Source organism: Puma concolor, chromosome B1 (assembly GCF_028749965.1).
Source record: "Puma concolor isolate L17-30 chromosome B1, mPumCon1.1.hap2, whole genome shotgun sequence".
NCBI classification, from domain to species: domain Eukaryota; kingdom Metazoa; phylum Chordata; class Mammalia; order Carnivora; family Felidae; genus Puma; species Puma concolor.
In genome coordinates, this window is record NC_141670.1 from 101941618 (window position 1) to 101953786 (window position 12169).

At 40.2% G+C, this 12169-nt stretch overlaps 1 protein-coding gene across 1 annotated transcript in view; it reads right to left on the minus strand.

Moving 5' to 3' along the window:
- Window positions 1-4287: 4287 nt before the first annotated feature.
- SPRY1 (sprouty RTK signaling antagonist 1) overlaps window positions 4288-12169 on the minus strand; it is a 96284-nt gene continuing 88402 nt past the window's right edge. The window contains exon 5 of the transcript XR_015250244.1: window positions 4288-4302. The gene's annotated coding sequence lies outside the window, so the exon portion shown is untranslated. The remainder of the gene's footprint in view (window positions 4303-12169) is intronic.

Below are 12169 nucleotides of genomic sequence, written 5' to 3' on the forward strand. Positions count from 1 at the left end.
GTAAAGAAGACTAGGAGGAGGCCAGTGAGATAAGAGAAAAAACAGAAATATTTTACTGTTGGCAGTTAGGAATTTGTCCTGCCTTTGAGAAAAACAGTTTCTGACTTGGGGAATTCTCCTAAACTAAGTCCACACCTGAATAGAAATCATGGCACACACTTCTAAATAATCCCCTTTCTGGTATTGAAGGTCACCATAATTATTTTCATTTTAGACAAACCTAAACAATGCCAAACTAACAATAACAGTTCAATTTAAATAACTTCAACCCAGACATGATAACCTTATAGGAACAGATTCATAATGAAAGGATCTGAATTCATGTCCCAACTGGCCAAAATCCTCTCCCATAAACAGGGTCAGTTGCTACAGTGGCCTTTCCCTATGGGAATACATAGTCTGATTCTCTGATCTTTAATGGAGGGTCAGGTTGGCCCCTTATAACACATGGGCTTCAGGAGCATCCTGAGAATGTTTTACCCAATAGAATTCGGGTGCCCCAATCTTAACCCCCTGGGCTAGATGAATGGCCATCATTTATTAACTATGAGTGAGCATGAAGCTGCAGGCTCAACTAAAACCAAAACTCTTTGCTAGATGGGGTAGTTTTCTTTTACTGCATTCCAGTGCTTTAGGGAATTTGTGGCTGCACAGTCACATCACCAAAATTCACTTATGAACCAAAAGCAAATGACAAATGTGAGTGAGTGTGTGGGGTTTCATGGTTTAATCAGAATCAGAAAGGGAGACCATCACTGTAATAAGGTCCAACAAAAAGGCTCATTATATAAAATCAAAAGAAAGCCAAGAACTTTAATATACTCAAGCTCACACCTGTCCGTGGGATATTAATAATAATAATAATAATAATAATAATATATTCCCTTTTCATTTGGAAGGAAAACTTGTAAAATTTTGGAACTCCAAGCATAGCTCTTTTCTTTAACTTGAATATCTGAACAAACTTGTTTACTCAACAATGCTTAAGTGTGTAAAAATACTGATCCTCCCACACCTGCATTTTTAATTAATTTCTAACAAGATAAATCTAAGGTGGTTTCAAAAGAATATGAATTATGGCTAATACCTGATTATGGCTCTTTCCTGCTCAAAAGTGGCTGACTAAAAGGGAAATGTAGCAGGAATTCATAGTTAAGCAACAGTTCATAGACTCGGGCTGTGATGGACAAATGTACTTGGATAAGAAACAAAATCCTTGCACTTGGCCACTTGGAAAGCCTCTCAGTGATGGCCTAGATAGTAATTAAATCACAGACCCAGGTGTTGTATGTATGTTGTGTATGTTCTTAGAGAGAGCATGTCGGGACAACTTGAGAGCAGGAGTCTGCAGCCACATGGCAGGTAAGAGTGCCTTTTAAGAAAAACAGCAACGGGGGCTCCTGGGTGACTCAGTCTGTTGAGCATCTGACTTCGGCTCAGGTCATGATCTCACGGTCCATGAGTTCGTCGGGCTCTGTGCTGACAGCTCAGAGCCCGGAGCCTGTTTCAGATTCTGTGTCTCCTTCTCTCTCTGACCCTCCCCCGTTCATGTTCTGTGTCTCTCTGTCTCAAAAATAAATAAACGTTAAAAAAATTAAAAAAAAAAAAAAGAAAAAGAAAAACAGAAATGGACTGTGAGCATTTCACACAAATGTTTGCATTAGAATTAAAGACCAAACAGACCTCTGTCTCTTCACATAAATGTATTAACATGCCCAAGACTTAAACACCTCAAGACTAAAATACTTCAACAATCTATTTTCTTTTTTTTTTTATTTTTTTTAACGTTTTATTTTATTTTTGAGACAGAGAGAGAGAGAGTATGAACAGGGGAGGGGCAGAGAGACAGGGAGACACAGAATCTGAAATGGACTCCAGGCTCTGAGCTGTCAGCAGAGAGCCCGATGTGGGGCTCGAACTCACGGACCGTGAGATCATGACCTAAGCCGAAGTCGGACGCTTAACCGACTGAGCCACCCAGGCACCCCTCAACAATCTATTTTCTAATGTGTCACCTTTATCCTACCTTCAAAACCGCAAGGCAAAAATCTGCTTCCTGTGTAATCTTGTTAAATAATGGGAAATTACTGTTTTTTACCATGCAGTTTTCCTTTCAGATTTTTCCTTTAACCGATTTGTATTGCTATGGCTAGAGGAGTCCAGCAGGACTATGACTGCCATGTTTTATACGAAAGCTGGGACAATAAACATAGGTCGTGTGTGGATGGTTGGTTGACCTCATTTCAGACTGAGGTGGGTGTGTTCAGAAGTTCCCAAGGGCACCCCTAGCCCCACTGACTATGGAGTCCCTGATACTGTCAGAATAATCAGAAAACTCCATCTTGTGAGATGTCAACACGCTCAAAGGCTCTATGGGCAGAGTCTTCCACTTTCCTAAAATATTGCAAATGTGTGTGTACATTTCCACAGCCTGATGTTGAACATACTCTAAATTACAGCTGTGGAAGGAGAAACACGTGTGCGGCCTCGTGGAGCTGCACTGGTATCCTTCCAGCTCTGTGAACCCAAGGGGGCCGTCCTTCACTGTGCTTGATGGCCCAAGAGGTCACCGCAAAGCATCAGGAGACCCTGAAGACAGTAAATTCTCCTTCTATCCTTAGGGAAATCACGTTGTATGTGAAGCATCCTGACCTCTCTGAATTTGATGTTTGATGTAAAAAAGGAAATGGAGGGGGGCCCTGAAAAAGAGATCTTCCAAAACTTTTGAACAGATTTCCTTCGGATGCTCTCTAAGCTCAGAAGACACCAGAGGGGTACAAGGGGTCCCTACTGTAACGATGGTTTACCATACATAGCAGCCTCACTTCCAGCACTTACATTAAAAAGGTAAATAAAATAAAATAATACAATACAATAAAATAAAATAAAATAAAATAAAATAAAATAAAATAAAATAAAATAAAATAAAAAATAGGGAGGCGCTTAGGCAGGGTTGACCAGACCTATTAGCATCTCTGGGTCTCTCGCTGACAATGCAACAAGGGGGAATAGCAACAGTTAAAAGAGCGGACTACCTTAAGTAAATGAAAAAGCGCATTTCCATATTTTTAAACAAAGGGGTTCTGCACCATCTGTCCCTGTCTGGGTACCCCCTGCTCCACACTGAGCGGATTTGCGAGGGATTCAAGTGCACCTTATAGATTAAATAGTCACTCGGCTGCTTAAGCCCAGTTGCCCAGACAATGGCCGCGCAGAGCACCCCTTCCTCCTTCCTTCCTGTCGAGTGTTCTGCCTGACTACACAAACTAAATGCGCGCCGCTCCCCCGTTGCAAGAAGTGGACTTGACCGGAGCTAAAACCAACAAAGGCAGATTCTGGTGGGAGCTGCGGAAGCGCCGGGCACTGAGTCAACAAGCGGGTCTCATTGAAATGCAAATAGCGCGGCCGCGGCCCCGGCGCGCCACCTCCCGCCCCTTAACTTCTCAACCCCCGCGCCGCGCCGGCCTGAATGGGCCCATTGACGCGCGCAGGCGGTCCCCACCGCGCCCGCGTCCGCGCCCGGCTGCCGCGGGGACGCCTGCAGACGCGGAGCCAGCCCGGCCGCCCGCGCGCTCGGGCCTTGCGGGCACCGGGTGGCGTTTGGATTTGTGTAAATCATCACTTCCTCGTCATCATCACCACCGCTCTCCCTCCGGCGCTAAGAAGGCGTACACCGCCTCAAACGCAGGTCTCCCTGAATCCTGGCCCGGGAACAGGAAAATTCACTCCGCTGCTGAGTTTTTAAAAAAACAAACAAAAAGAAGTTCCAAAGTTCCACGGTGGCGGTTAGCTTTTTTTCCCCCCCGAAGTATTTACTCACTTAGCCTTAAGTATTTACTCACTTAAATCCTGTTCTCTTTTCTCCAGAAAGAACTAGACTTAAATATTTTTTCAGATGCTGAATACTTTTAGCTTACAAGGAAGTTCTCGCTGATGCTCTGTACATGCTTAAGTAAAAACAAATCCCATTTGGCGTTTGGTTACTGCCCGCCTTCTTTCCCCACTCCCCTACCCTTTGTTTTTCTTTGGCTAGATAATATTATCAGCGTATTTATTTTGCGCTTTCCCTAAGGTTTGAAGTTAATTTACAGAACTTAAAAGGGGGAGTAAAGGCAAGTTTTTCCTGTACAGAAATACAAGGCTAATTCAATTTTTTTCTTTTTTTTAGTAAACTATGAGTTACTAGCCGTAATTTAAAAATAAAGCTAAGCGGTAAAGCTCACCTGAAAACATAAGTTGACTTTCTACAGGATACATATTTGACTGCTGAATCACACTCTAAGGAAGTGAGGATTGATATACCTATAACAAATATAATGAAGTAAATATTTATTTTTAAATCTCTTAATTTTGTAAATTTGCCAGAGTATCATTATATTTGAACATGTAATAGATGTGTAGTTCACTTAAATACACAAATTATTTGGCTAAAAAGCAACTAAGGGAAGATTTACATTCTACCATTTTTTAAATTATTTGGTAAAGCAAAGTAGAGTTTCATTTAAAAAGAAAAAGAAATTTTATAGTTGACATAGTTTAAAGTTAGAATGTTTTGGGGCGCCTGGGTGGCTCAGTCGGTTGAGCGTCCGGCTTTGGCTCAGGTCATGATCTCTCAGTCTGTGAGTTCGAGCCCCGGGTCGGGCTCTGTGCTGATAGCTCAGAGCCTGGAACCTGCTTCAGATTCTGTGTCCCCCTCTCTCTCTGACCCTCCCCCACTCATGCTCTGTCTCTCTGTGTCTCAGAAATAAATAAACATTAAAAAAATTTTTTTTAAAAAGAAGTTAGAATGTTTTATGATTTCTAAGGAACAGGTCTCTTCTGCCCTTTTTCGTGTCTTTTCTGTTTTTTGTCTGTTTGGGGTAGTGCCTCCTTACCGGTAACACTTACCCAACACACACCCAAACACACACCAAACAAACATACTTTTTGGCCTATGATAAGGAGTCAATATTGTTGGATTGGATAAATTGGCCGAAGTAAATTTAAATTGGGTTGAGCTGGATCTACAAGACAAGACATTCAGAATTACACTAATCACTATCTAACTTCACTTAGATAAAGTTATACCACAAACTAAGTGAATTTCTCATTTGATAACCAATGTGATGGTTGGTTTTTTGTTCCCAGAAATATTCATGTGGATGATAGAAGATGAATCATTTGTCAGAAATGTAATAGAAAGAATTCTGCCTTGCAGTAAGAAGTTAGACTGTTTTAAGGTTCCTTTTAATTTCCATATCCTTCCTTATTTTTAGGATTCGAATTATTTAGAGGTAGCAGATATGAACTTGTCCCCAAATTAATTACTATCTTATCTGTTTTGAATGTTATCATCTCCCCACATCACTTATCATTCATTCATGATCATCACATTACTTTGAATTGTGCTCATTTGAACCTGAAAAAATTAAATCTTGTTTTCAGAAAAGTATAACCACCTGAATTGTTTCCAGTCTTTGCCCAAAGCTAAGTTCCTGTTGCTGTTTTTTATTTAAAAATCTAAGAACAGAGGATTTAGACATGAATGAAAATTAGGAGAAACTGCAATTCATTTTTTCTAGTTCCTGTTCTTTGTTATTCTTGGCTCTACCATTGTCATACCTTAGAAGACTGAGGGGGGAAAATGCCATTAGTTCTTTGTTTTGTAAATATTGACTTCTTTTCCTTCCTTGCTGTAATGTTTAACACATCTGCTTTCTATTTTTATATTATAATTCTAGTACCTTGTGGATAGCTCCACTCTTCCTGTAAAATTCCTTATTTTTAAGAAGAAATGACCCACAGCTAATTCAGCCTCCTTGACTCCTACCTGACCTGCCTATGCTATCTGCTGAGTTTAATCAAATGGAGGAAAGGGTCAGAGGTTTGACAGCTCCTTTAACAAGTGTGAAAGATAACTAAGTTGAGTACCTCAGCATTTATATAAACTCCCTGTAGCTTGACTTCCTGTATAATAGAAGCCAAAAGCAGAACTACCCACTTCCCAGACTCCCTTGCAGCTTAGGGGTCCTAATAAGATCTAGCTTCTGCCAACCAACCATAATCACTCAAATGTCAAAGATGGAAGTGAACAACGTGAACAGTGGACACATAGAGGAAGATTAGATCTCCTGGGAAGCAGAAACATGCAATTCTGCCACAGCAGCTGTGGTCAAATTTCTAGAGTCCAGTTCCTATCACTATAGGTTCTAAATGACAAAGTAATACCAGGAATGTTTTCTTCAAAACACTTCAATGTTGGACTTAAATATTTCTCAAGCTGCTCTGTTCCTTGCTGTGTAGCAATCACTCAAGCCTGGTTCTCTGGCTCTCCTAAAGACTCTTTAAACTACATAGTATCTGCTTAAACTGATTAGAGTGAATGCTGATGGATAAATTAATTGATTACAGAGGTGGCTTTTCATTCAGGTAAGGAAAATAGGAATCTGAGATTGGTTGTCTATCTTGGTTGGATTTGAAGGCAGTGAGGATCTTATGGTGAGCAGGGGATGGGCACAGTGGTTAAAGTTGCCCAAACATTTTACATGCAGTCACCAGAAGCACTGGAATGCTCATTGAAGGCTAGGTCTTAGAAGCCCAAGTGTCTGCTATTAGATAACAGAATGGAGGAACATAAGAAGTATAAAGGCTGTGTATGGACTAACTAGTTCTAATCATATTGGAGTTCTTAAGGAAAGAAAAGGATAACATTTAGATTTTAAGTTCTTGGTTGAAGCCATGATTGGAGACCGAGGAGTTAATGTAATTGCCCCAAACATTTTTATTTCTTGTCAGCTACATTTTTTTTTTTTGTCTGACAGAGCCAGAAATGAGATGTAGAGTGTGATCCTATAAGTCTCTGAATTATGACATAGGTCAATTTAAATTCACATTAGGTCTCATGTGAAAATTTGGACGGCTTGGTGCTCTGCCTATAGTTATCCACCCATAACTAATGGGGATATTTGGGAGGATTTAACTATAATGTGTGTCTGAACTGCCAAGCCCCACTGAGCTACCCCCAGAAAAATCAGTCCTTCCTCTCGTATATCTTGAGATTGTAACTATCTTTTTTGAGTGTGTCATAATCTCACTTCAGGTAAATAACTTGCAGTAGATGCCAGTTCTCCTTATCTTCCTCCCTTATCACCACTCATTGCTTCCAGACTATAACTACAGCCATATTTAGCATTTGCTAGTTTATGAAGTTAAACTAAAAAGGGAAAGACAAACACAATTGCAACATTTTTCTTAGATCATCAAGAACCTGCATGATATGCATAGGAGCAGATTCTAAGGTTTCTAGACTAGAGAAGGAGGTAAATAATTCCAGATCAGGCTGAATTAATCAACATGGCTGCCCTTATTAATGACTTTAGCTTAAACAACTGGCAGTCCTGTTTATTCACTTGCTTTTTCTAAAACATGGACTCAGAGACTCAGGGGTATTCTATGTGAAATGAGGTTGAGATGCCAGATATTTCTGGAAACAATGTATAGGAAAGAACCTAAAGACTAAAGAAAATAGGTAGATTGAGACAAATTTTCATGCTCAATATGCTTGCCCACTTTCTAACTACTAAAAGGGCACAGAGAACACTTCTTGAACCTTGACATTAAGCAATGCACTGGCAAGGGACAAGTGCCAACATTTTTTTAAGTGTAGTTAGTGGTGGCTATCCTCTGTAGGTCATAAGTGAAGGTGAAAAAAACCTTATTGAAAATGGCTTTCTTATTCACTCATTTATTTATTTATTATATTTTTTTAGAGAGAGAGAGAGAGAAAGTGAGCAGGGGAGGAGCAGAGAGAGAGGGAGAGAGAGAATCCTAAGCAGACTCTGCACTGCCAGCATGGAGCTTGACACAGAGCTCAAACTCACAAACCACGAGATCATGACCTGAACCAAAACCAAGAGTCTGACACTTAACCAACTGAGCCACCCAGGCATCCCATTGGCTTTCTTATTTAAATGAGGATAACTAAATCCTGGAATGGCAGAAGCCAAGTAGCAACTGCCAGAGGTGAGGTAAATATTCTCAAAATAGACATCAGAATCAAATTAATCATCAGAATCGTTTGAACAGGAAGAATCTTTAAGGGCAGCTAGTTGATTACAGGGCTTTTAAGATCAAAATAGATTGTCCACTTGTTTCCACATAGTTGTAATAGCTATTCCAGGCAATCAGAAGACTCCCCTACACTGGATTCTGACCTATGTAGCTGGGGGCTATCATGGAAAGGAAGGGATAACTGAAAGCTCTGGAACCTTTCCCTCACCTTCCATAATGTAAACCAAAATGAATACTGTCATCACATGGGGGATCATAGAGTAACATCATTAAAGAATGAAGTTTAAGGGATAGTTATTCCTGTGATAACCTCCTATAAGTCATTTGCTTGACCTGTGTGAAAAAAAAATAGGTTTTTGAGAATAATAGTAGACTCACTACTAAGCTTTCTCAGTTGGTGACTCCATAGCCGGTCTGCTTCAGTTATGATCTCACTATTGGAACAAATCAACACAACACCTGGTACCTGGAATGTGCCTACTAATCTTGAAAATGCCTCCTATCCTGCCTTTATGTCTACAGAAAGTTTGCTTTCACCTGCAAGGTTTAGCATTATACATTTACCAACTTCTTTAAGGCTATGTCAACCTCGTGGTCCCATGACATAATTTAGTCTGCTGCAAATTTGATCATCAACATCCCAAAGGGCATCCCTCTGGCCCTCTATGTTGATGACAATGTGCTAATAGGATTAGTGAATTGGAAGGAACAGGTACTCTAGATGTCTTGGAAAGTTGTGGACCTGACATAGGATAGGAGCTAATACCCAGGTAAATTCAGAATCTATTCTCCACGCAGTTTGTGGGGTTTCAGTGGTCCAAAAATGTCAGTATCTTAATTCCAAAGTGAAAAACAATTTGCTAAACATTGTATCCTCTCCCACAGTGTTTGGTAGCTTCTCTAGATTCAAGTGTTTTATTTTAACCCATTGACAAAATAACCCCTAAGGCTTTGAGTGAGAGTCCAGGAGAGAAAATTTGGCAGCTCTTCCAGGCTAAATGGCAATTAATTCTGCTATTATATCTTATGACCCTGTGGATCAAAACATTATATGGAGCCTGCAGCAATAGGATAATTACAACAAAAACTCCAAGAATTTTGAAGCAAATTCTCTTCAGCAAATAGCGACTTTCCTTTTGAGTCCAGCAGATGTTTCCAACTCCCAAAGTATTACTCCTGCCTCTCATCTATCCTTCCACCATCATATACTTAAGACCTCATTGGCAATTCCCTGTAACTAGTTAACTGAGAATGAAATATTCAAGCCTTTTTAGAGAAAGTTCTCTAAGATATGCTGGCTCCAGCTATAAGTGTTCGTTGCAATCTCACCCAATACTGACTTAAAAGGACAAGGGATGGAAAATGCTTACAACTGGGCGCAACTTTGGGTAATACATCTTAATGTCTACTTTGACTCCTAGGAGAGATAACTGGAGGTAGAAATCTCTTTAAATGGTAGACATTCGGTAATAGTTCAGTTGGATGTCTAGGTCTTGGAAAAAAACTAGCTTGAAGGTTTGGCAGCATGGGGATTTGAGAAAGAGTCATATTGATGGGCCATTCAGAATATACACCAAGAGAATGGAGATAATTGTGTTCAATGTCAATATTCAGTAGTAGATTCCTCTGCAAAGAAAGTGTTCATTCAATAATCAGTCAAGTTACCTATTTAGTATATATCGGTTTGGCCCCTTTCACTCAGGCATGATTAGTTGGCTAATGAAATAAGAAGTTGTAGATACGGGATTACGTATGGATGAAACATAGATTTTCCTCTGCCAAGGTTAAACTATCCCCTACTGTTACTAAATTGCCAATCTCCAAGCAACAGAAACCAATTCTGAGCCCCCAATTGGGCAACCTTAACATGAAGGAACCAGGTAGCCACCTGGCTCCCTTTCACTATGTCACTATCCCCACAGATGTTTATTTTAGATATGGATTTAGCCAGTCTGCCTCTTTGTTTTTTTTTTGTTGTTGTTGTTTGTTTGTTTGTTTTATATATGAAATTTATTGTCAAATTGGTTTCCATACAACACCCAGTGCTCATCCCAAAAGGTGTCCTCCTCAATACCCATCACCCACCCTCTCCTCCCTCCCACCCCCCATCAACCCTTAGTTTGTTCTCAGTTCTCAACAGTCTCTTATGCTTTGGCTCTCTCCCACTCTAACCTCTTTTTTTATTTTTTTTTCCTTCCCCTCCCCCATGGGTTCCTGTTAAGTTTCTCAGGATCCACATAAGAGTGAAACCATATGGTATCTGTCTTTCTCTGTATGGCTTATTTCACTTAGTATCACACTCTCCAGTTCCATCCACGTTGCTACAAAAGGCCATATTTCATTTTTTCTCATTGCCACGTAGTATTCCATTGTGTATATAAACCACAATTTCTTTATCCATTCATCAGTTGATGGACATTTAGGCTCTTTCCATAATTTGGCTATTGTTGAGAGTGCTGCTATGAACATTGGGGTACAAGTGCCCCTATGCATCAGCACTCCTGTGTCCCTTGGATAAATTCCTAGCAATGCTATTGCTGGGTCATAGGGTAGGTCTATTTTTAATTTTCTGAGGAACCTCCACACTGCTTTCCAGAGCGGCTGCACCAATTTGCATTCCCACCAACAGTGCAAGAGGGTTCCCGTTTCTCCACATCCTCTCCAGCATCTATAGTCTCCTGATTTGTTCATTTTGGCCACTCTGACTGGCGTGAGGTGATACCTGAGTGTGGTTTTGATTTGTATTTCCCTGATAAGGAGCGACACTGAACATCTTTTCATGTGCCTGTTGGCCATCCGGATGTCTTCTTTAGAGAAGTGTCTATTCATGTTTTCTGCCCATGTCTTCACTGGGTTATTTGCTTTTCGGGTGTGGAGTTTGGTGAGCTCTTTATAGATTTTGGATACTAGCCCTTTGTCCGATATGTCATTTGCAAATATCTTTTCCCATTCCGTTGGTTGCCTTTTAGTTTTGTTGGTTGTTTCCTTTGCTGTGCAGAAGCTTTTTATCTTCATAAGGTCCCAGTAATTCACTTTTGCTTTTAATTCCCTTGCCTTTGGGGATGTGTTGAGTAAGAGATTGCTACGGCTGAGGTCAGAGAGGTCTTTTCCTGCTTTCTCCTCTAAGGTTTTGATGGTTTCCTGTCTCACATTCAGGTCCTTTATCCATTTTGAGTTTATTTTTGTGAATGGTGTGAGAAAGTGGTCTAGTTTCAACCTTCTGCATGTTGCTGTCCAGTTCTCCCAGCACCATTTGTTAAAGAGACTGTCTTTTTTCCATTGCATGTTCTTTCCTGCTTTGTCAAAGATGAGTTGGCCATACGTTTGTGGGTCTAGTTCTGGGGTTTCTATTCTATTCCATTGGTCTATGTGTCTGTTTTTGTGCCACAGTCTGCCTCTTTGTACATTAATTTACATGTGCTAAATGAATGCTTTATTTACCAACATGGTATCCCACATACATCATTGCTTCTGACTAAGGAGGTACATTTACTGGGAAAAAAAATAATAATAAATAAGGCAATGGTCACATGCCCATAGGATTCACTGGTTTCACCATCTACTCTATCCCCCAGTAGTTGACCTGACAAAAATAATTGTGGAATAGCTTATTAAAGACTTAGCTACTGTACTGGCTGGGAGATACTTTGTGCACATGGGGAACTGCCCTATAGGAAATACTTATGGTACTATTTCTTCAGTAGCCAGGACACATGGTTCCAGGAAAAAAGGGATGGAAAATGAGGTTGTCTCTGTTTATTTACAGCTAATGTTTCATTTGCAAAATGTTTTTATTTTCAGTCTCCTTGACTTTATGTTTGTTAGATTAAAAATTGTATTAGCCAAAGATAGAATGTTTTGTTTTCTAGGGCTATATAACAATATCTCATCAAACTGGAAGTTGAGACTCCCACCTGGTCATTTGGGGCTCCTAAACCTTTGAATTAACAGACAAAATTTGATTACCACATTGGCTAGAGTGATTTTCCCAGAATCCAAAGGAGGAAAAAAAAATAGACTACACAATGGGCATAGAGAGGGAGTACATCTGAACCCAGGATATCCTCTATGGTTCTTTTTAGTTATGTTGTAAAAGTTAATGGAAGATGTTCAACATCCT